The sequence below is a fragment of the Odontesthes bonariensis genome, chromosome 8 (assembly GCF_027942865.1).
Source record: "Odontesthes bonariensis isolate fOdoBon6 chromosome 8, fOdoBon6.hap1, whole genome shotgun sequence".
Lineage (NCBI taxonomy): Eukaryota > Metazoa > Chordata > Actinopteri > Atheriniformes > Atherinopsidae > Odontesthes > Odontesthes bonariensis.
This window is the reverse complement of record NC_134513.1, coordinates 25,380,086-25,401,775: the sequence shown is the minus strand read 5'-3', so window position 1 is coordinate 25,401,775 and position 21,690 is coordinate 25,380,086. Positions and strand designations below refer to the sequence as shown.

Sequence of the window (21,690 nt, the reverse complement as noted above, 5' to 3'; positions counted from 1 at the left end):
TGATCTTTCCTGGAGCTGATAATTTATATTTTTAAACTGCCCTATTCAATTCCATTATTGTAAATGACATATTCAATAAATCTTTTGATTAGACCATTTTTTCCAATAACTCCTTATTTTCCAGAATTGTCTTTTCTCGCCCTACTACACTGATATTTTCAGAACTATGAATTCTAACAAACACTTTTCTCAACATCTCTGCCTTATCTTTATTTTTCACTGCTGTTGTTTCTCCATTATTTAATATTGGATATCCATTCACTCTTTTAATTCCTTTCATTCTTTTAATCACTTTTAACAGTTCTTCTTACCTTTGCTTGCAATTTTTTGCATTCGTTCAAATTCTGAGGGCTATGATTTCTTTTTAATACTTTAAAGGCTTTATTTTGTTTCTTCAATAGCTGCAGTACATTCTATTGTCCACCATGGTACCAACTTCCTTTCCTTTTTCCCACCTTTTATCTTTATAGTTTGACTAGCCACTTCTACAATAGCATTACATATATAAAGATTAAAATCCTCAATACTACTATTTAAATCCACTTTTGGTATTTTTAATTCACTATTATCTGAATGAGCCCTGAATCTTCTAAATCTAATTATACCTGATGAGCAACAGCTGTGTCACCTCCACGAGGAGCTGATTTAAACCTCACAGGTGGGTTGGGATGTTGTTTGCTGACTGGAACAATGGGAGCTGTTGGAGTCCTGCTGATTTCTGTGCTGACGGCTTGGCTGGCCAAAGGTTTTGCATTTTGTCTGCTCTTATTGGTGTTAAGTCCTAAAACTGGATTGTGTCTGTTGTTCTGTCTCACGATTAGCATTTGTGCAAAATATGCTCTCCCCATAGGATCATGTTGGCCAATAGTTGGGATGAATCATGGAGCTGCCAATGAGGTTCAGAAAAAGCAAAGCGGTAAGGACAGCTGTAAGAAATGTTTTAAAGCTGTAGGTTTTCATAGTAACTCGATGCCTTCTGTGTCATAGACTTGTCTTCAAGGAAACCCCTTGAACTTGTCCAGCCAATGGATTCCATGTTGGGGAAGAACTCAAAAGAAGGTATGCATAAAGAGTTTGAGTCTTCCTTGGATGGTGAAACTTTATAAACTGCGTTTGAGCATTGACTGGAAAATGGTTTTCAGAAGACTTCTGTTTGAACAGTGACCCGTTTCAATCTGCTGCTGTTTACTTGACTTCTGCATAGTTGTATAGTACGTGTCAGGATATGGTAAAGCCCTTTAAAGCGTTGTCACACTGCAAGGAAAGCAACTAAACTGAGTTTAATGCCATATATTGGGGCAGGTCTGAAGTATTTGCATTTTCTGTTTATGACTAACTTATCTATATTTCTTAATCCACTTTTGAACTTCTTTGCAGTCTTAATGGAAAGCAAAGCAGTTAAAGCTGCTGCATCCATTGGCAACATGAAATATAAGCAAGCTGACATCTCACAAGTAAATCTGAAGGCTAAAAGAGAAGTGAATGTTTCTCTGGCTGTCGCCGACGCCAATCCGACGGAGGAAGCTGCCGTTGCGGCCGCCGCCCCGACAGAACCTGCCGCAGCAGTGGCGGCCGCCGCCCCGACAGAACCTGCCGCAGCAGTGGCGGCCGCCGCCCCGACAGAACCTGCCGCAGCAGTGGCGGCCGCCGCCCCGACAGAACCTGCCGCAGCAGTGGCGGCCGCCGCCCCGACAGAACCTGCCGCAGCAGTGGCGGCCGCCGCCCCGACAGAACCTGCCGCAGCAGTGGCGGCCGCCGCCAATCCGACAGAACCTGCCGCAGCAGTGGCGGCCGCCAATCCGACAGAACCTGCCGCAGCAGTGGCGGCCGCCAATCCGACAGAACCTGCCGCAGCAGTGGCGGCCGCCAATCCGACAGAACCTGCCGCAGCAGTGGCGGCCGCCAATCCGACAGAACCTGCCGCAGCAGTGGCGGCCGCCAATCCGACAGAACCTGCCGCAGCAGTGGCGGCCGCCAATCCGACAGAACCTGCCGCAGCAGTGGCGGCCGCCAATCCGACAGAACCTGCCGCAGCAGTGGCGGCCGCCAATCCGACAGAACCTGCCGCAGCAGTGGCGGCCGCCAATCCGACAGAACCTGCCGCAGCAGTGGCGGCCGCCAATCCGACAGAACCTGCCGCAGCAGTGGCGGCCGCCAATCCGACAGAACCTGCCGCAGCAGTGGCGGCCGCCAATCCGACAGAACCTGCCGCAGCAGTGGCGGCCGCCAATCCGACAGAACCTGCAGCAGTGGCGGCCGCCACCGCCAATCCCACGGAAGAAGCTGCCGCCGCCAATCCGACAGAAGCTGCCGCTGCCAATCCCACGGAAGAAGCTGCAGTGGCGGTTGCTGCCGCCAATCCCACGGAAGAAGCTGCCGCAGCAGTGGCGGTTGCCGCCGCCAATCCGACAGAAGCTGCCGCCGCCAATCCCACGGAAGAAGCTGCAGTGGCGGTTGCTGCCGCCAATCCCACGGAAGAAGCTGCCGCTGCAGTGGCGGTTGCCGCCGCCAATCCGACAGAAGCTGCCGCCGCCAATCCCACGGAAGAAGCTGCAGTGGCGGTTGCTGCCGCCAATCCGACGGAAGAAGCTGTCGTCTAAGGCGGCGTCATGAAGCTGTCTAACTTGCCAGCCTGAACCTCTTTTTAAATAAAACGGTGGTATTGTACAATGTGTGCTGCTGAAACCAATTCCTTGGCTCTGAATAATTTATTTATTTTTCGATTGAAGGGTGGCTGTCCAAGGCCTTCCTAAGAAAGGGAACCAGGGAGAAATATCTTGTGATGTTTGTAAATGGAGGAGCAGTGACTGTTGAAGCTAAAACTGTGTACAGCTGTCTCTGAATTTTTAGTTTGGCTTGTGGAGTCATCTGAAAGTAAAATATTATGCCAGAAGTCCTTTTTAAATGGTGATGAAGATGTAGGCGCCTGCAATGGCTTTTACTTCCTGCTTCTGAAGATTGCAGACGTCTCTGCTTCCTCCTGCTGCTCACAGCTTTATTCACTTTTAAATCATTCTACTTCTTACCACAAGTCTTTGATATAATTTTATTTGAGGTACAATGTGATCGACACCTCCACCTCTCGGTGTCTAATGAGTTAATGCGATAATAACAAGTTGACTCGCCCAGCCCTGTTTAAAATAATGGATGAAAGTAAACTAAACCCAAATTAATGAAATAAAATACAGCTGAAAGCTAAACTAAAGGTAGGTATTGAGCCTCTTTTTAAAAACAGTCTCTGCAGCCCTGAGGTTCTGTGGCAGGTCCATAATAATGGAAGGACGTCTCACCATAAGTTTTTGTTCCAACTTTAGGAACAACTAAAAGGCCGGTACCAGAGTACTTCAGGGTCCGCGAGGGCCAATAATTTAAAAGCAGATCAGAAAAATAAGACATTTATAAACAACTGAAAGAACCTTAAAATCAATCCTCAAACGGACGGGGAGCCAATGCAACGGTTTTAAACCTGGTGTCATGTGTTCCCGCCCTCTGGTCCTCGTCAGCACACGTGTAGCTGATTCTGTAGTAATTGTCGGTAAGAAATACTTTTTTTTGGGAAGACAAGAGAGCAGGGCATTGCAATAATCTATTCTACTAGAAATAAAAGCATGCATCAGCACCTCCGTGCTGGCAAGAGAGAAAAATGGGTGAACTCTGGCAATATTTTTAAGATGATTAAATCCTGTCTTACATTTCTATTACATTCTATTTCTGTGGGCTACATAGATAATTGGCAATCTTTCTGGAGAAAACCTGGTCTGATGAGGAGAGACGGCATCCATCCCACTTTGGAAGGAGCAGCTCTCATTTCTAGAAATATGGACAAATTTATTTGTCACCCTAAAACATGACAACCCAGGGCTCAGACCAGGATGCAGAGTTGTAGTCTTACACACTTCTCTGCAGCTTCCCACCTGCTGCTACCCACCCAATCAATTAACACAAAAGGAGGAAATCCTCTTGTGCAAAAAGAAATTATTAAAACAAAAACTTTAACTGAACAAAAACATCAAACTATTAAATGTGGTTTGCTGAATATCAGATCTCTCCTTTCCAAGTCTCTGTTAGTGAATGAGTTGATTTGTGATCATCATATTGATATATTTTGTCTTACAGAAACCTGGCTGCAGCAGGAGGATCATGTTAGCATTAATGAAGCAACTCCCTCTGACTGTTTAAATGTTCACGTTCCTGGAACCACAGGCAGAGGAGGAGGAGTGGCAGCTATCTTCACACCCTTGATCTTGTGCTGACTTATGGCATTGAGAGTGAACAGTTAACAGTGTTCCCTCATAACCCTGTCTTATCTGACCATTTTCTGATAACCTTTGAGTTTACATTACTTGACTATACAGTTTCTGAGAAGAAATTTACGTATAGAAGGTGTCTATCAGAGGATGCTGTAACCAGATTTAAAGAATTAATTCCATCATCCTTTTCTTCACTGCCATGTGCAGATTTGACAGAGGTTGACTACCTAAACTTTACTCCAGCAGCACTTGACTCTCTTGTTGACAGCACTATAGTTTCAATGCGTACAGCACTGGACAATGTTGCCCCTCTGAAAAGGAAGGTAATCAGTCAGAAGAGGTTGGCTCCTTGGTATAATTCACAGCTGCGTGCTTTAAAGCAGACTGCAAGAAAGCTGGAGAGACAGTGGCGTTCCTCTAATTTAGAAGAGTCTCAGTTAGTCTGGAAAGATAGTTTAATAACGTATAAGAAAGCCCTTCGTAAAGCTAGAACTGCTTATTATTCATCATTGATAGAAGAGAATAAGAACAATCCCAGGTTTCTCTTCAGCGCTGTAGCCAGTCTGACTAAGAGTCCGAGCTCTGCTGAGCCAGTTATTCCTTTAACTCTCAGCAGTGATGATTTCATGAGCTTCTTTATTAATAAAATTGTTTCTAATAGAGAGAAGATTGATGGAGTCCTTCCCACTATTATCAGTGATGTATCATCAAGTACAGCAGCTTTAGAAGTATCTTTAGAACCTGATTTATATTTAGACGGCTTCTGCCCAGTTGATCTCTCTGAGCTAACAACAGCAATAGTCTCTTCTAAACCATCAACTTGTGTTTTAGGCTGCGGCTACACGGAAACGTTTTTCACTGTAAACGATACTTTTTCTTATCGTTTCGCTGTCGCGGCCACACGGAGCCGGCGTTCCCACTACCCCAAAACGATAGTTTTTGAAAACGGGTTCCAGAGTGGGAAAGTTTGAAAACGGCCTCGTTTCGTTTCCATTGTTACAGCTAAAACGTTTTTGCGTCAGTCACACGTTGACGCTGGGAGCCAATTTTAACACTTCTCTATTGTCTCACAGCGTGGCGTGACACAGTGGCGTGTGTACTGCCTCGTTTCATCGTTTTCGTCTGGACAGCAGCGCGTTTCCGTGTGGTCGCAAGAATTTTCGTACCCGTTTTCAAAAAAAACCTCGTTTCGTTTTCGTGTAGCCGTAGCCTTAGACCCAATCCCAACCAGACTGTTCAAGGAGGTATCTATAAAACCAGATGAACCCAATAGGTTGGTCAGACTACAAGCATGTCTTAAAGACATAAAGACCTGGATGACTCAGAACTGTCTGCTGCTAAATTCAGACAAAACTGAAGTCGTTATCTTTGGACCTGAGCGCTTCAGGGAGAAATTGTCTAGCTATATAGTTACTGTAGATGGTATTTCCTTGGCTTCTAGTTCTACAGTGAGGAACCTTGGAGTTATTTTTGACCAGAACTTATCATTTGACTCGCATATAAAACAGGTTTCTAGGACTGCCTTCTTTCATCTTCGTAATATTGTTAAAATCAGGAACATCTTGTCTCAGAGTGATGCAGAAAAACTAGGCCATGCATTTGTTACTTCAAGATTGGACTACTGTAATTCTTTATTATTGGGCTGTCCCACATATTCTCTGAAAAGCCTTCAGCTGATCCAAAATGCTGCAGCCAGAGTTCTGATGAGAACTAACAGGAGAGATCATATTTCTCCAGTTTTAGCTTCTCTTTATTGGCTCCCTGTTAAATTCAGAATAGAATTTAAGATTCTTCTCCTTACATATAAAGCTCTTAATGACCGAGCTCCATCATATCTTAAAGATCTCATTGTAAGATATTTTCCTAACAGAGCACTTCGTTCCCAAACTGCAGGTTTACTTGAGGTTCCCAGAAAAGAAAAAGTTTTCAGTGCAATCTGTTGGTTTCCTTAGCTAGGAAATTGTTTTTGAATTGACTCTATATAAACAAATTGGATTATTTTATGAATAATTATGATTACAATTAATTGAATTCCAATTGGCTTGAATTGGACTTTATTATCTAAGTGCCTTGAGATGACATTTGTTGTATTTGGCGCTATATAAATAAAAATGAATTGAAAATGAAAATGAATTAAACCCAATGTACCGTCTTCTAAGTGTGCAGCACTGCTTCAACACAGAACTCTTAGAAATAAACTTCCTAATAATTCCAAGTCGGTCTGTGAATTCGTATGTGTAGTCCACTGATAGTGGATTTATGGCACAGCTTCAGGTATAAAACCCTGGATTATACTCAAGGGCAATACCAAAGTGGTCCATGTATACAGTATATGACTATATAATGAGGTATAAGCAGTCAGCTGTGGTGTAGCTCACAGTATGTATAGCTACAGTACAAAATAAAACCTAAACATAACTAGTAGTTACCTTAAAGTTTACTGCTCTCACACCAGAGGTACTCTTACAGTACATGATAACATGATTTATACTCCCGAAAGATCTATTTGTTGTACTAAATCACGGGACAGTATGACAAATGCGTACTTTTAATGCAAAACAGGATATCACCAAAAATGAAAACTTCAGACAAAACTAGACATCGAGCAGAGCTGGAACACAAAACTGACAACAAACTCACAAGAAGGGAACAACAACAATGAGGGTCTGGCTATGAAAAAAGGAAACTGAGAGCATTCATATTGAGGAGGCTGATGATTAACACAGGACAGGTGGTGGTCTTTGGCTAACTTAAGCCAGTTTTACAGGCTGAGCAGAAAACAAGAGTATAACTGAGTAAATGGAAGAAGACAAAAGGACACGAAACAGAGATCCAGCATGAGCCAAACGGAACTAACCCAGATTCCTGAAATCAAAATGACCAAGTATGACAAATGGAAGCAAAAACCCACAGGCTGTGACATACAGGGTATATTTTAGAAATACACTAAAACTTTTTTCTTGAGTCCACTTAGTAAAATTCGTGTAAAAATGAACGTTCTTTTATTTTGCCAAGGCTTTCCCAGCTTTCTTATCTTACCAATCAGCTTCAGGTTTGACTGAAAGATCTGCAGGAACACACACCAACACACCAGTTTGCCCGCGTGTGGTGGTTGTAGGCCGTTGTGAGTGTGTGTGTGTGTGTGTCTGTGCACGTGTGTGTAAGTGTTTGTGAATTTATGAGGGCACGATATTATAAGTGAAGGTGTTTACGTGCACGCGCATGTGCTACAAATACTGAACCATTGATATTTAGCAGCTCCTCAACAGACAGAAGAGGAAATACAGAATGTTCCATGTGTTTCTAAATCTCAGCTCTGATATTAATCTGAGCTTTAAACATCTCAGAGTGCACAAAAGGCAATATGCTTGACTTTAGTAAGAATACACCTTCTGCTATGTTACAAACACATGCATGATTGTAGATCATCTGGATGAGAGAGCTGCAGAGATTTTCCTGCCGAGGAGTTAAAATTATTTTAGAGTTATTTCCAAGACTCAGCAGGTTAACTTAATACTTAAACCCGATCTCAGTTTTTCCCCCTTTAAAACCTACTAGCAGGTCCCACTAGTGAAGTGGACAAGTGATGTGTTGGACCCGTGATGATTTGGTTTCGTTTCCTTGCCATGGAAAAGTGAGACCAGCTGTTGTGATGGAGGCTAATAATGCACGGCAGTGACAGCGGGCACTGCTGTAGCCTCAGATGATTGTGTTTGGAATTAACACAAAAGACGTACTCAGGGACCAGAAGGACATGAGAGGACCGAGACCAAGACGCAACCAATTCCGGGGGCTCCCGTCCACAACACAAGCCTGACTTGCGAGTGCGGAGCAGACGCTTCCAGCCACAGCCTCATACTGTACGCATGGAAAGAGCCTGACTGCTGTCCTGGCAGCCGAGACTCAGCGCCCATCTGCCATCAGCCTCTCAACCTGCTCCCTGAGGGAGGGGAGCCACAACCTCCCAACACAAAGCTGTTGATATCTCTGGGTCCTATTTATAAACTTTCGCCTCTGACGTTTAATGATGTGTTATGACGTATTAATCACGTGTCATGCAGGTGTTTTACATTGAGGTGCATTGACGTGTGTCGTTGAGGCATTATCATCACATAATTTGCGAGCTCTTTGTGACGTATTAGAACCGAGGTTACCATGGAGACCTTCAGACCAAATCTCTGTCACACCCTTCACACTCCCAAGCGAGAGAGGAGGGGCCCACACCATCCGGAGTGCTCCACTGCGCAGCAAATGTGTCAGTGTTATTTTTTTTTGTGTTGGTGTAAATTAACAGGGGTTACTATTCATTTTACTCAGAATTGATCAAAATGAACTTCCCCTGCAGTTCTTTCCTGATAGTGAAAGAACTCCGTCGTTCTGAGAATCACTCTGGATTTACACTCAGAGTCAGCACTCAGACTGCAGTCACACTTGTCTTCCAAGTCTCTTCTTTCTACGGTAAGTTAAGTTTCGGTCGATAGAATGTTCTCTTTTTTAATGATTTTAGCGATTTTTTTTGTTTGTTTTATGTGGTTGACTTTGGCCTCTAGCTACCTAGCGAAGTTGTCTAGCTAGCTAACGTTAGCTTAGCTCGCTAGCCCTGGCCAACACTCCGCTGGACCAAGGTTTAGCTAACATTAGTTCCTCAAATTATTAAAAGTATCTTGAAAGGAAAGGCTTTTTGAAACAGCATTTCACCTTCCTTCATCACGTCAGTGTCATGTGCGTTCCCCCTCTCTCGGCCCCTGCTTCCTGTCTGTCTGAACTTTCCTATCCATTAAAGGCACAAAAGACCTCAAAAAATTTCTTTAAAGAAAATAAAACGTGTTAATGCGGTGGGGACGCGTCCCCGGCACTTTGTCTGATGAGCAGATTTTTCCCCACCACTTTAAAAAAGTAGAGAAAGTGCAAACGCCGCTTTTGGTGCAGAACCTAAAAGCTATAATTCTATATCATGGCATTCTCCTAACCAAAGACTATTTGATCCGCTCTGCTTTCACTCTCCTTGTATAAATGCGCTTGCGATCAGCCCCCATTGCTGAATAGCAACTATATTGAATCCGCTCCCACACACACACTGCGCTTGCGGTCTGCAGTCTTTTACAGTGTAATGAAAGACGTCGCTGGTGTTGCAGGTGAAGATTCGTCAGTGTTTATGATGCATATCAGGCGAGAGACAATGAATGAAAACTTATTTCACAGAGGGGTTGCTGCTCGTTCACTCTTGCTCGTCGTTTCATAGCCTGGCAATGTTTGAAAACTTTGTCAGGGCAAGGGCTGTTTGTAGCCAGGCTACGTCTCCTGATGCGCTCTTGCTTGGTCGAGGTTTGTCTGAGATTTGTTGGTGTGTCAAGGGCTGTGCAATAACCGAAATCGTGTCTTGTACTAAAATGCGGATTTTGAAATACGAATAGGGCCTACACTTAAGTTTGTCCCAACCCAGGATGTTTCACTGCGGTCACGCCATCTGCGCTTCGGAGAGGCACGGCGCGCTAGCTACACTTGAAAATCGAGTTCCCGTTTACATCGCGTCGTACGGTAAAGCGTGTGCGCGGTTTTATGGTGCATTCAAGTGCACCCCGTAAACTCAGAAATCTATATCGAAGTTGACAGTTCAGTGTAGGCATTAGGATGGAAAATAAATTATAGTTTGAGTTGTGTAACGGCATCATATACAGTTCTGTTAAATCATTTTTAAATATGTTGAGTTTTAAATATGTTAAATCTGATTGCTACATCAGATTTATCAATCTTAACCCATTGACTCCCAAGTCACGTAAAACTACGTTTTTACTGCCCATGCGTTGGCTCCCACATGGTAAAACTACGTTTTTCCGTTTTTTTTTATGGATTCTGAATCTATACATTCTAATGCACATTCTGTGTGATTTTTGTAATTATGTGATGAACAGAACTGACATAGATGGCAGTCAAAAACTGGTGTCATCATCTGGACATTTTGATCATTACTCCAATGGCTTTGCATCAACTCAAGAACAGTTTTGATAACGCTGCATTGATTGTTGTGCATTTCCACATTTTGTCCAATCGCACGTGTCGGTTTCCAGAGGGTGACGGGAAAGTAATTTAAACAAACAACAAGAAGGAGAAAAAGACACGAGGCGGTCTTATGAACATGTAAACTCCTTTGACACAAAGACACGCAAATCCTCTGACTCGGATATGTATCTAAAGTGCGACAGGCTGACAGAGCGCACGTTTCACAACAAAAGCCCCGATCTCAGCTAGTTGTTGATTTTGGTGGATACCCCCCTTGGTTTAGCTAAGGATAGCTCGCTAATGGCGGCACCTAGAGACACGCAGTTTTGACCCACAAAGAGTTTAAAGTCTCAGCTTTCAAACGAGCCATAACATGTTTCAGTGGCCCTATCACATAATATGCTGTGACTGTACAAAAAACGTCAAAAAAATGGTTTACAACGCTGGGATTCTACGACATAATTCTGTAAAAACCGCTGGTAGTCAATGTGTTAATAGTCTTAAAATGACAATTTCCAACAAGAAGAAGTGGAAGATTAGGAGTGATGTGAGTGGGGTTGGAAACAATCCCTTGAATCAAATGTAAAGTAGGTTTAGGGATGGCTTTTATCAGAATCAGAAAAAACTTTATTTATCCCCGAAGGGCAATTAGAAGGACGAAGAGCGGTACATTAAAAGAAGAACAAGAAAATGGAATCACAAAGAAAATAAAAACACAAAAGGGAGTGACAAAAAAATATATATATATATTTTGCAAATAAATCAAATAAGGCGTCGATAAAATTAAAATGACAATGTGATTAAAGTGACGTCGTAGTTAAAGTGTCATGGTGATATTGTAATATTGCACATCAGGACATGAGATATTGCACTAGAGTATTGTACAAGAAGACCTAAGTTGTAGTAACTGTCTTAGACTTCTTAGAGTTCAAGAGGAGAATAACACTGGGAACAAAGGTTGCTCTCCTCCTTTGGGTCTTACAGGCCGGACAGCGGAACCTGCAACCAGATGGCAGCTGCTCAAAAGCCGGAAACACAGCATGAGTCGGGTCCTTGAGAATTTGACGAACCAGGCCACTAGCCTGCTGCTCGTACACAGTGTTCAGATGGCCAACAGAAAGTCCAATAATCTTAGAACACACCTTGACAATGTTATGCAGGCGGTTCCTATCCTGTACAGTAATGGAGTGATACCAGCCGCATATGGAGAAAGCCAAAACACTCTCAATGAATGTGTAATAGAGTGTCAACAAGATGTTCTGACTGACAGAAAAAGAGTTCAGTTTCCTTAGTAGGTACATCCTCTGGTGACACTTCCTCAGGATCCCTTCTGTGTTGGAAGAGAACCTCAGTTGGCAACCCAGGATGGTTCCCAGATGTTTATATTCCTCAACTGTCTCGACCGGAGAACCGTGGATCATAGTGGGGACAGCCGCCGCCAGTTCCCTTTGGCTGTAGAGAAGGTCACCACCATCTCCTTAGTTTTGCTGACATTCAGCTCCAGGCAGGAAGAGTCACACCACTCTATGAACTGCTGAAGAGCGGGTCCATGATGGAGGGAGGGGCCAGATAGGAGGGACAGGAGAACTGTATCGTCAGCAAACTGAACCAAGTGACAGTTGGAGTGTGTTGATCTGCACTCATCGGTGTACAGAATGAAGAGCAGTGCAGATGGCACAGACACATAGACATGTAAAGAATAGACGCCGCATCGACCGCTACTGTCTATTGGCGCAGACGAGCCGTGGGGCCGCCATCTTGGACAGCGACACCCCCACAGACTTCCAAAGAAAGAAAGGAATGCGGAAGTCACGTAGACATATTAACATTTTTGCCTCAAATATAATCTTATCATCAATCGAAACTTCTTTGTATCCATAATAAAAGCCATCCCTAAACCTACTTTACATTTAATTCAAGGGATTGTTTCCAATTCCACTGACATCACTCCTAATGTTCCACTTCTTCTTGTTGGAAATTGTCATTTTAAGACTATTAAGATTCCTAATAAAAACAATTAGAAAGATATTTGATGACGTCACGCACCCTTTATTGTCATTTCGTAACTCCATTAAACAAAGTTTCTCCAAAGAAGACATATATTCGTTGCGTTCTAAATATTTAAAATTCCCCATTAATCCCAAAGGAAAAGAAATTCACTTTAAAATCCTAAATGGTGTATATCCATCCGGAGAGCTACTGAGACGGAGATTTGGTTGTGAATCGGATGGATGTGTGTTTTGTGGAGAAGATGAAACTTCTGATCACTTGTTTTTTCATTGTATGTTTTCAACATTCTGGATTGATGTACATGACTGGCTGCACACGGGGATCCGTCTCCAACCCTTCTCCCTAAAAGACATTATTTATGGTGTTATGATGGTTAATAGTGAATGGGACTTTCTGGTCAATAACATAGTATTATTCAGAAAATATTTCATACAGAAATGTAAATATATGAATGTAAAACCCAGATTTTTTGTATTTCATAAAGATTTTCTTTCCTTTACCAAAGCCCCTTAATATTATAAAAAGTAAAAATGCGCCTTTAAAATGTATATAAGATGATGTAAGCCGTGTATTTTATAGATGAATTAATAAAAAAGTTGAAAATGTAACAGAGGGTCGCCTTGACTTTATTTACTGAAGAAAACAAAAGATCCACACGTGGCGTTCAACATTGGCTGGCTCCTTTAACCTTTAATCCTCACCTTCACTTCCAGGTCAACCACAGAACCACTTCCTGTCTGGCTTATAAAATAAAGGTCTTAACATTAATACAGGATGTTACGTTTCCCTGTTCAAAAATGCTTCTATCCAGGGCTCATAAAAATACTTTATCAGGGCTCTCAAGTCTCACGCAATGAGCGTGAGACACACGCATTTCAACAAGTTCACACGCTCACACGCCACACATGCCATTTCTCACGCTGAGAAATGATCAACTTCGTCACACAGAAATTCTAATGGCCTATACTATAAACGAATCACTGGCAGGTTACTGTGCGCTTGTACAGCTCAGAACTATAGCTCTGGTACAGCTGTCTTGATTTGGCAACCCATCGGCAAATCACAAAATGGAATTTCTCAGCCAATCAGAAAACAGAATTTCTTGTTGCCGGGTGAGGTCTGAAAAAGCTTTCAGCTTCAAGCACGCGTTCCATGAATGCAACTATTATGCTCTGAATGCGTCCAGAAGTTGTAAACGAGCTGGAGGTGGAAGAGAACCGTCAGAATCATCAGCAGGTCATATCTTCATTTATTTTAATCTTTTATTAGTTACCATAGTTTTCCTACTCTTTGTAAAAGACCTGCCGATTAAAGTGTTCGTTGGAGTAGTAGGCCTAAATATTCAGCACACACCCTTTGACATAAGCAACTTAATGAAAAATGAAAAATATGTAGGAGTGTAATTAGGCTTCCGTGGTTAATTTTTTTCAAAGGTGTGAGCAGATTCCCAAGGATATCTACAATTGCCAAATGGTATTAGTTCTGCCGCCCTGAAATGCTGATGCAGAGAGGGTTTTTTCCATGGTGGGGCTCAATAAAACTAAGACCAGGAATAAGTTGGCTCTGAATGGAACTCTGTCATCCATCATGACTGTGAAAATGGCTGAAATTGAGCAGCAGTGCTTTAACTGAAGAGTCATAGCAAAACATGCTTCCTTGGTTGAAGAGTTGCTAGAGTGCATTAAGCTGGAGACTGTGTTTCCCCTACAAGACACCCATTGTCTGAACAGAGGTAGAGATAGCAAGGTACATTTGAAAGCTGATTATACAAGAAGCAGAGAATGCATTGGCCGGGAATCGAACCCGGGTCAACTGCTTGGCAAGCAGCTATTCTCTCCACTATACCACCAATGCCCTGACAGACCCTGATTTAGTCATCTATCAACTGTTTTTCTTGCAGGGCTAAGATAAGAGAGAATAAGAGAGAAGTCTAAAGCATGAAACTTGTGCTTGCTTGGATTCATTCTCCAGATGCGCAAAATTGCTTTCATCTAAGGCGTAAGGAGTCATCCTATGCGCACCACTTGATTTGAAATAACACTTTACAGCCAGCAGATTTACTACTTCTCTTTAGAGAAGGGCTCGCTTAACTCTTTCCAGCAGCTCTAGGACCGTTGTGGCTTTTAAAAGCTAAAAGAATGATCAACTTTTTCTGATACTTTGATGTGTAACATGGTGCTTAATAACATCTTGAGCAGCAAAGAGAAATGCCATTTGTCATTAAATGACATGGGCATCCACGAAATATACGGGAAAAGAGAAATTTCATGGTCTATTGTCGGACAAAATGTTTTTGTCCGCGGACTTGGACCATTTGGTGATCTGGCAGGTGCTGGCCGTCCATCCGTCCGTCCGTCTTGTATTGAGTTTGAGGGAGGCCCGTTTTTTGTGTCGTACGGCACTGTGGAATCTAATCTTCCCCACTTGCTTTGTAGAGGAGGAACTTAGAATGCACATGAGAAAACAGACCATCACTTTAACTGAAGATTCATAGCAAAAAATGCTTCCTTGGTTGAAGAGTTGCTAGAGTGCATTAGCTGGAGACTGTGTTTTCCCTACAAGCCACCCATTGTCTGAACAGAGGTAGAGGTAGCAAGGTACATTTGAAAGCTGATTATACAAGGTGCAGAGTATGCATTGGCCGGGAATCTAACCCGGGTCAACTGCTTGGCAAGCAGCTATTCTCTCCACTATACCACCAATGCCCTGACAGACCCTTATTTAGTCATCTTTCAACTGTTTTTCTTGCAGGGCTATGACACACTCACTCTTACTCAGGAATCTTTCTATTTCTCCCTGAAATAAGAGAGAAGTCTAAAGCGTGAAACTTGTGCTTGCTTGGATTCATTCTCCAGATGCGCACAATTGCTTTCATCTAAGGCTAAAATGTTCACAACTTCAGTACAATGCACTGTGCCAATTAATTTGCCAGTTAGGATTGAGTTTACCACAGTCTTGCAACCTGTACCGTGTGCACTGCTTTCGGGTCCCTGATGGTCTAGTGGCTAGGATTCGGCGCTCTCACCGCCGCGGCCCGGGTTCGATTCCCGGTCAGGGAATGAGGGAACCAGGTTTTGGCACTGTTAGTAGCGTAAACCAAAGACATTTCTGCTGTTGTTTTCCAATGACATGACAAGAATGTCAATTTAATCGAGCCCTGTCAAAAATTCAATGGGACGTTGGTTTGTAAGGAGTCATCCTATGCGCACCACTTGATTTGAAATAACACTTTACAGCCAGCAGATTTACTACTTCTCTTTAGAGAAGGGCTCGCTTAACTCTTTCCAGCAGCTCTAGGACCATTGTGGCTTTTAAAAACTAAAAGAATGATCAAGTTTTTCTGATACTTTGATGTGTAACACGGTGCTTAATAACATTTTGAGCAGCAAAGACAAATGCTATTTGTCATTAAATGACATGGGCATCCACGAATGATACGGAAAAAGAGAAATTTCATGGTCTATTGTCGGACAAAATGTTTTTGTCCGCGGACTTGGACCATTTGGTGATCTGGCAGGTGCTGGCCGTCCATCCGTCCGTCCGTCTTGGATCGAGTTTGAGGGAGGCCCGTTTTTTGTGTCGTACGGCACTGTGGAATCTAATCTTCCCCACTTGCTTTGTAGAGGAGGAACTTAGAATGCACATGAGAAAACAGACCATCACTTTAACTGAAGAGTCATAGCAAGAAATGCTTCCTTGCTTGAAGAGTTGCTAGAGTGCATTAAGCTGGAGACTGTGTTTCCCCTACAAGCCACCCATATTCTGAGCAGAGGTAGAGATAGCAAGGTACATTTGAAAGTTGATTATACAAGGTGCAGAGTATGCATTGGCCGGGAATCGAACCCGGGTCAACTGCTTGGCAAGCAGCTATTCTCTCCACTATACCACCAATGCCCTGACAGACCCTTATTTAGTCATCTATCAACTGTTTTTCTTGCAGGGCGATGACACACTCACTCTTACTCAGGAATCTTTCTATTTCTCCCTGAAATAAGAGAGAAGTCTAAAGCGTGAAACTTGTGCTTGCTTGGATTCATTCTCCAGATGCGCACAATTGCTTTCATCTAAGGCTAAAATGTTCACAACTTCAGTACAATGCACTATGCCAATTAATTTGCCAGTCAGGAATGAGTTTACCACAGTCTTGCAACCTGTACCGTGTGCACTGCTTTCGGGTCCCTGATGGTCTAGTGGCTAGGATTCGGCGCTCTCACCGCCGTGGCCCGGGTTCGATTCCCGGTCAGGGAATGAGGGAACCAAGTTTTGGCACTGTGAGTAGCGCAAACCAAAGACATTTCTGCTGTTGTTTTCCAATGACATGACTAGAATGTCAATTTAATCGAGCCCTGTCACAAATTCAATAGGACGTTGGTTTGTAAGAAGTCATCCTATGCGCACCACTTGATTTGAAATAACACTTTACAGCCAGCAGATTTACTACTTCTCTTTAGAGAAGGGCTCGCTTAACTCTTTCCAGCAGCTCTAGGACCATTGTGGCTTTTAAAAACTAAAAGAATGATCAAGTTTTTCTGATACTTTGATGTGTAACACGGTGCTTAATAACATTTTGAGCAGCAAAGACAAATGCTATTTGTCATTAAATGACATGGGCATCCACGAATGATACGGAAAAAGAGAAATTTCATGGTCTATTGTCGGACAAAATGTTTTTGTCCGCGGACTTGAACCATTTGGTGATCTGGCAGGTGCTGGCCGTCCATCCGTCCGTCCGTCTTGGATCGAGTTTGAGGGAGGCCCGTTTTTTGTGTCGTACGGCACTGTGGAATCTAATCTTCCCCACTTGCTTTGTAGAGGAGGAACTCAGAATGCACATGAGAAAACAGACCATCACTTTAACTGAAGATTCATAGCAAAAAATGCTTCCTTGGTTGAAGAGTTGCTAGAGTGCATTAGCTTGAGACTGTGTTTTCCCTACAAGCCACCCATTGTCTGAACAGAGGTAGAGGTAGCAAGGTACATTTGAAAGCTGATTATACAAGGTGCAGAGTATGCATTGGCCGGGAATCTAACCCGGGTCAACTGCTTGGCAAGCAGCTATTCTCTCCACTATACCACCAATGCCCTGACAGACCCTTATTTAGTCATCTTTCAACTGTTTTTCTTGCAGGGCTATGACACACTCACTCTTACTCAGGAATCTTTCTATTTCTCCCTGAAATAAGAGAGAAGTCTAAAGCGTGAAACTTGTGCTTGCTTGGATTCATTCTCCAGATGCGCACAATTGCTTTCATCTAAGGCTAAAATGTTCACAACTTCAGTACAATGCACTGTGCCAATTAATTTGCCAGTTAGGATTGAGTTTACCACAGTCTTGCAACCTGTACCGTGCGCACTGCTTTCGGGTCCCTGATGGTCTAGTGGCTAGGATTCGGCGCTCTCACCGCTGCGGCCCGGGTTCGATTCCTGGTCAGGGAATGAGGGAACTAGCTTTTGGCACTGTTAGTAGCGTAAACCAAAGACATTTCTGCTGTTGTTTTCCAATGACATGACAAGAATGTGAATTTAATCGAGCCCTGTCAAAAATTCAATAGGACGTTGGTTTGTAAGGAGTCATCCTATGCGCACCACTTGATTTGAAATAACACTTTACAGCCAGCAGATTTACTACTTCTCTTTAGAGAAGGGCTCGCTTAACTCTTTCCAGCAGCTCTAGGACCATTGTGGCTTTTAAAAACTAAAAGAATGATCAAGTTTTTCTGATACTTTGATGTGTAACACGGTGCTTAATAACATTTTGAGCAGCAAAGACAAATGCTATTTGTCATTAAATGACATGGGCATCCACGAATGATACGGAAAAAGAGAAATTTCATAGTCTATTGTCGGACAAAATGTTTTTGTCCGCGGACTTGGACCATTTGGTGATCTGGCAGGTGCTGGCCGTCCATCCGTCCGTCCGTCTTGGATCGAGTTTGAGGGAGGCCCGTTTTTTGTGTCGTACGGCACTGTGGAATCTAATCTTCCCCACTTGCTTTGTAGAGGAGGAACTTAGAATGCACATGAGAAAACAGACCATCACTTTAACTGAAGAGTCATAGCAAAAAATGCTTCCTTGGTTGAAGAGTTGCTAGAGTGCATTAGCTTGAGACTGTGTTTTCCCTACAAGCCACCCATTGTCTGAACAGAGGTAGAGGTAGCAAGGTACATTTGAAAGCTGATTATACAAGGTGCAGAGTATGCATTGGCCGGGAATCGAACCCTGGTCAACTGCTTGGCAAGCAGCTATTCTCTCCACTATACCACCAATGCCCTGACAGACCCTTATTTAGTCATCTATCAACTGTTTTTCTTGCAGGGCTATGACACACTCACTCTTACTCAGGAATCTTTCTATTTCTCCCTGAAATAAGAGAGAAGTCTAAAGCGTGAAACTTGTGCTTGCTTGGATTCATTCTCCAGATGCGCACAATTGCTTTCATCTAAGGCTAAAATGTTCACAACTTCAGTACAATGCACTATGCCAATTAATTTGCCAGTCAGGAATGAGTTTACCACAGTCTTGCAACCTGTACCGTGTGCACTGCTTTCGGTTCCCTGATGGTCTAGTGGCTAGGATTTGGCGCTCTCACTGCCGCGGCCCGGGTTCGATTCCCGGTCAGGGAATGAGGGAACCAGGTTTTGGCACTGTGAGTAGCGTAAACCAAAGACATTTCTGCTGTTGTTTTCCAATGACATGACTAGAATGTCAATTTAATCGAGCCCTGTCAAAAATTCAATAGGACGTTGGTTTGTAAGGAGTCATCCTATGCGCACCACTTGATTTGAAATAACACTTTACAGCCAGCAGATTTACTACTTCTCTTTAGAGAAGGGCTCGCTTAACTCTTTCCAGCAGCTCTAGGACCATTGTGGCTTTTAAAAACTAAAGGAATGATCAGGTTTTTCTGATACTTTGATGTGTAACATGGTGCTTAATAACATTTTGAGCAGCAAAGACAAATGCTATTTGTCATTAAATGACATGGGCATCCACGAATGATACGGAAAAAGAGAAATTTCATGGTCTATTGTCGGACAAAATGTTTTTGTCCGCGGACTTGGACCATTTGGTGATCTGGCAGGTGCTGGCCGTCCATCCGTCTTGGATCGAGTTTGAGGGAGGCCCGTTTTTTGTGTCGTACGGCACTGTGGAATCTAATCTTCCCCACTTGCTTTGTAGAGGAACTTAGAATGCACATGAGAAAACAGACCATCACTTTAACTGAAGAGTCATAGCAAGAAATGCTTCCTTGGTTGAAGAGTTGCTAGAGTGCATTAAGCCGGAGACTGTGTTTCCCCTACAAGCCACCCATATTCTGAGCAGAGGTAGAGATAGCAAGGTACATTTGAAAGCTGATTATACAAGGAGCAGAGAATGCATTGGCCGGGAATCGAACCCGGGTCAACTGCTTGGCAAGCAGCTATTCTCTCCACTATACCACCAATGCCCTGACAGACCCTTATTTAGTCATCTATCAACTGTTTTTCTTGCAGGGCTATGACACACTCACTCTTACTCAGGAATCTTTCTATTTCTCCCTGAAATAAGAGAGAAGTCTAAAGCGTGAAACTTGTGCTTGCTTGGATTCATTCTCCAGATGCGCACAATTGCTTTCATCTAAGGCTAAAATGTTCACAACTTCAGTACAATGCACTATGCCAATTAATTTGCCAGTTAGGATTGAGATTACCACAGTCTTGCAACCTGTACCGTGTGCACTGCTTTCGGGTCCCTGATGGTCTAGTGGCTAGGATTCGGCGCTCTCACCGCCGCGGCCAGGGTTCGATTCCCGGTCAGGGAATGAGGGAGCCAGGTTTTGGCACTGTGAGTAGCGTAAACCAAAGACATTTCTGCTGTTGTTTTCCAATGACATGACTAGAATGTCAATTTAATCGAGCCCTGTCACAAATTCAATAGGACGTTGGTTTGTAAGGAGTCATCCTATGCGCACCACTTGATTTGAAATAACACTTTACAGCCAGCAGATTTACTACTTCTCTTTAGAGAAGGGCTCGCTTAACTCTTTCCAGCAGCTCTAGGACCATTGTGGCTTTTAAAAACTAAAAGAATGATCAAGTTTTTCTGATACTTTGATGTGTAACATGGTGCTTAATAACATTTTGAGCAGCAAAGACAAATGCTATTTGTCATTAAATGACATGGGCATCCACGAATGATACGGAAAAAGAGAAATTTCATGGTCTATTGTCGGACAAAATGTTTTTGTCCGCGGACTTGGACCATTTGGTGATCTGGCAGGTGCTGGCCGTCCATCCGTCCGTCCGTCTTGGATCGAGTTTGAGGGAGGCCCGTTTTTTGTGTCGTACGGCACTGTGGAATCTAATCTTCCCCACTTGCTTTGTAGAGGAGGAACTTAGAATGCACATGAGAAAACAGACCATCACTTTAACTGAAGAGTCATAGCAAAAAATGCTTCCTTGGTTGAAGAGTTGCTAGAGTGCATTAGCTTGAGACTGTGTTTTCCCTACAAGCCACCCATTGTCTGAACAGAGGTAGAGGTAGCAAGGTACATTTGAAAGCTGATTATACAAGGTGCAGAGAATGCATTGGCCGGGAATCGAACCCTGGTCAACTGCTTGGCAAGCAGCTATTCTCTCCACTATACCACCAATGCCCTGACAGACCCTTATTTAGTCATCTATCAACTGTTTTTCTTGCAGGGCTATGACACACTCACTCTTACTCAGGAATCTTTCTATTTCTCCCTGAAATAAGAGAGAAGTCTAAAGCGTGAAACTTGTGCTTGCTTGGATTCATTCTCCAGATGCGCACAATTGCTTTCATCTAAGGCTAAAATGTTCACAACTTCAGTACAATGCACTATGCCAATTAATTTGCCAGTCAGGAATGAGTTTACCACAGTCTTGCAACCTGTACCGTGTGCACTGCTTTCGGGTCCCTGATGGTCTAGTGGCTAGGATTTGGCGCTCTCACCGCCGCGGCCCGGGTTCGATTCCCGGTCAGGGAATGAGGGAACCAGGTTTTGGCACTGTGAGTAGCGTAAACCAAAGACATTTCTGCTGTTGTTTTCCAATGACATGACTAGAATGTCAATTTAATCGAGCCCTGTCACAAATTCAATAGGACGTTGGTTTGTAAGGAGTCATCCTATGCGCACCACTTGATTTGAAATAACACTTTACAGCCAGCAGATTTACTACTTCTCTTTAGAGAAGGGCTCGCTTAACTCTTTCCAGCAGCTCTAGGACCATTGTGGCTTTTAAAAACTAAAGGAATGATCAAGTTTTTCTGATACTTTGATGTGTAACATGGTGCTTAATAACATTTTGAGCAGCAAAGACAAATGCTATTTGTCATTAAATGACATGGGCATCCACGAATGATACGGAAAAAGAGAAATTTCATGGTCTATTGTCGGACAAAATGTTTTTGTCCGCGGACTTGGAC

At 43.2% G+C, this 21,690-nt stretch overlaps 8 non-coding genes across 8 annotated transcripts; 5 read left to right on the top strand and 3 right to left on the bottom strand.

The window, feature by feature from the left end:
* Positions 1-14,042: 14,042 nt before the first annotated feature.
* On the bottom strand, positions 14,043-14,114 carry trnag-gcc (transfer RNA glycine (anticodon GCC)). The gene has a single exon. It is a non-coding gene; the product is annotated as a tRNA-Gly (tRNA).
* Positions 14,115-15,247: 1,133 nt separating this feature from the next.
* trnae-cuc (transfer RNA glutamic acid (anticodon CUC)) lies at positions 15,248-15,319 on the top strand. The gene has a single exon. It is a non-coding gene; the product is annotated as a tRNA-Glu (tRNA).
* A 763-nt stretch (positions 15,320-16,082) lies between these two features.
* Positions 16,083-16,154, bottom strand: trnag-gcc (transfer RNA glycine (anticodon GCC)). Its single transcript has one exon. It is a non-coding gene; the product is annotated as a tRNA-Gly (tRNA).
* Positions 16,155-16,436: 282 nt separating this feature from the next.
* trnae-cuc (transfer RNA glutamic acid (anticodon CUC)) lies at positions 16,437-16,508 on the top strand. Its single transcript has one exon. It is a non-coding gene; the product is annotated as a tRNA-Glu (tRNA).
* Positions 16,509-18,812: 2,304 nt separating this feature from the next.
* trnae-cuc (transfer RNA glutamic acid (anticodon CUC)) lies at positions 18,813-18,884 on the top strand. The gene has a single exon. It is a non-coding gene; the product is annotated as a tRNA-Glu (tRNA).
* Positions 18,885-19,636: 752 nt separating this feature from the next.
* trnag-gcc (transfer RNA glycine (anticodon GCC)) lies at positions 19,637-19,708 on the bottom strand. Its single transcript has one exon. It is a non-coding gene; the product is annotated as a tRNA-Gly (tRNA).
* Positions 19,709-19,990: 282 nt separating this feature from the next.
* On the top strand, positions 19,991-20,062 carry trnae-cuc (transfer RNA glutamic acid (anticodon CUC)). Its single transcript has one exon. It is a non-coding gene; the product is annotated as a tRNA-Glu (tRNA).
* A 1,116-nt stretch (positions 20,063-21,178) lies between these two features.
* Positions 21,179-21,250, top strand: trnae-cuc (transfer RNA glutamic acid (anticodon CUC)). Its single transcript has one exon. It is a non-coding gene; the product is annotated as a tRNA-Glu (tRNA).
* Positions 21,251-21,690: the final 440 nt, after the last annotated feature.